This window comes from Monodon monoceros, unplaced genomic scaffold, assembly GCF_005190385.1.
Source record: "Monodon monoceros isolate NGI ecotype Baffin Bay Population unplaced genomic scaffold, NGI_Narwhal_1 Super_Scaffold_21, whole genome shotgun sequence".
Lineage (NCBI taxonomy): Eukaryota > Metazoa > Chordata > Mammalia > Artiodactyla > Monodontidae > Monodon > Monodon monoceros.
The window spans coordinates 62,715,763-62,718,572 of NW_021703778.1; the positions used below are offsets into that span (position 1 = coordinate 62,715,763).

At 44.6% G+C, this 2,810-nt stretch overlaps 1 pseudogene; it reads left to right on the forward strand.

Moving 5' to 3' along the window:
* The first annotated feature begins 201 nt into the window (after positions 1–201).
* LOC114905143 lies at positions 202–1,924 on the forward strand (annotated as a pseudogene).
* Positions 1,925–2,810: the final 886 nt, after the last annotated feature.

Sequence of the window (2,810 nt, forward strand, 5' to 3'; positions counted from 1 at the left end):
TCAATGACATTATTTGCCCAAACAAAAGTCCATCTGTCTTTCTAAGCTATGATTTTTTATGAACAGTGTTTGCATTCAATGTGCAAATGTCCATGTATTATCTATTTAAGCAACATCACAGGGCCATCACTCAAGGAAGTTGAATGAGGTGAACATTAATATAGCTCTTTCCCCTATTTTTTAAATGTAACAAATACTTTTTATGTTCCCCTCCCCCTTCCCTTTTCCCCTTTCCCCTTTTGGAAACATGTCAGGATCTAGATAGTTTAAGATGAGCAACTGAGGGGACTGAGAAATTGATCCACACAGAGCCTGGCTTCTTTGTGTTTCATCATAAGGTGTGCTGCAGGCCAGCCTAATTTTAAGTACCCTTTTAACAAGAGAACCTCGTGGAAATCCAGCTGGCAGACTCAAGGAGTTCAGGAAACAGGACCACAGAGGTTACACTCTGGGATCCTGGCCATGAGGTTGGATGCCTCACCTTGTTGAAAAGAGACACTGGACCTAAATGGTGCAGCATGACTTTGTTCCTGCTTGGCTAAATTTCTCAACACCACAGTCAGCTAAGTCACCTACGGCCACCTTTGAAAAACACGGAGAGCACCTACCCTGAGGAGATGGTAGACTTGGAGTAAGCTGTCGTCGACATAATTCCTCTGATGGCTTTTTTAACAATGGGCGTCTACGAACGACAGGAGATTCCTGGCCCCAGCCCTCCCTATTCCGCCATGATTCCGTGGACTCTGGTGTCTCTAAGGGAGCATATGCTGGAATCACAGGGAACTATCTGGTTGGCACGGCTCTTCCCGAGGTCACGACGGCATGAGCCAGCATAGTGGGGTGGCACAGGGAACCATCGCCACTGGAACGGCAGCTTCCACTCCCGGAAAGGCTGTGTCTTTCAGGAAAAGCCAGCTACAGAGATTAGGGAAGAGAAGAAAGATGATAAGGTGGAAGGGTTGCAGTTTGAAGAAGACGACTTTCCTTCTTTGAATCCAGAAGCTGACAGTCAGCCATGCAGACCTATTGGGACCCCTTCTGGAGTGTGGGAAAACCCACCTAGTGCCAAGCAGCCCTCCAAAATGCTAGGCATCAAAAAAGTTTCCAAACAAGATCCTGCTGCTGCCTTCTCGCTGCATTCACCTCACCGGGATCTCACCATGCAAACGGAAACAAATTGTCAACCATGGTTCCAAGTGTCTATAAGAACCTGGTTCCTAAGCCTGTACCACCTCCATCCAAGCCCAGTGCGTGGAAAGCTAACAGAATGGAACACAAATCAGGATCCCTTTCCTCTAGCTGGGAGTCTGCTTTTACCAGTCCAATCTCTGTTACCAAACCAGTAGTACTGGCTGGTTGTATAGTTTTAAGCTCTCCCAAAGAGAGTCCCCGCCAGCACCACTCCTCCAACTGAGATCAGCTCCTCTCGTCTGACCAAGTTGACCTGCCGAACTGCTGACAGGAAGAGCGAGTTCCTGAAGACTCTGAAGGATGATCGGAATGGAGACTTCTCAGAGAGCAGACACTGAGAAGCTGGAGGATTCAGAGGACAACAGCACGCCTGAACCAAAAGAAAATGGAGAGGAAGGCTGTCATCAGAATTGTCTTGCTCTCCCCGTAGAAGACGAAGGGGAGGTCCTCTCTCACTTTTTGGAAGCAGAGCACAGGTTATTGAAAGCAATGGGATGGCAGGAGTATCCTGAAAATGATGAGAATTGCCTTCCCCTCACAGAGGATGAACTCAGAGAGTTCCACATGAAGACAGAGGAGCTGAGAAGAAATGGCTTTGGGAAGAATGGCTTCTTGCAGAGCCAAAGTTCTAGCGTGTTCTCCCCTTGGAGAAACACTTGTAAAGCAGTTTGAGGACTCAGACGACACAGAAACAAGTAGCAGTGGAGCACCTGATGACGATGCCTGGAAGTAGGCGTATAAATGCTTACTGTTAAATCTGACCCAGTAAACTCGGCTTGTGTGTTTAGGGATTATACAGAAGAAATCGTCCTTTTCCTTTTCTTTTTCTTATGTTGTTGTTAAATACTTCATGCACAAGGGAAATAATCATATCCCAAAGAGAGAGTGAGCGATTGGCTTGTTTAGCTTTTGTTGTTGTTCTTCCCTGTTATCCGCTTAATAGAACTTTGTGTGGTGGGAAAGATTTTTCAAACACACACACATACACACAGTATATATGGGGCGCGATGCACAGGTGGGAGCTGGCGGGGCAGAGAGGAGGAGACGCGGGTCTGCAACAGCAGCTTCTACTACCAGCCCTTGGGGCACTCACCCCTGTGCTCAAGCAATCACTGTCAATGACAAAGTGACTATTGAAGTTATAACTGTATTAAATTAATGCTAATAATTTGGATATTTTATTTTATTTCTGGCTGCTCGGGTAACATTAGCCCTTAACCCAGCATATATGGTTTTTTCCTTTTTTTTTTCTTTCTGGGTACAGCTGTAAAATATTTGGATATAGGAAATGTGTTCTTCTTGCAGCCTTGATATTCAGGGCGGATTGTAAAGTATACATTTTTGTGAGATCTCAAAGATTAAGATTATTTTGATAACATTATTTACAGATTTAAAAGATGTGGTTATCACAAGTCTGTTGAGGGGGAAACCTACTGCGTGAAATAACTAACTTGGAATAAATATTTTGCATCAGTTTGAAAAAAAAATCAATGTGCAATGGAATTTTCTACAGTGCTCCCTCACCTTGCCAATGAAATGGGTTTTGGATGAATCCGTTTAATGATTAGGTTATTCTAGAACTTCTGGCCATAAACTCTTTGGATAGATCCTCCTTTATT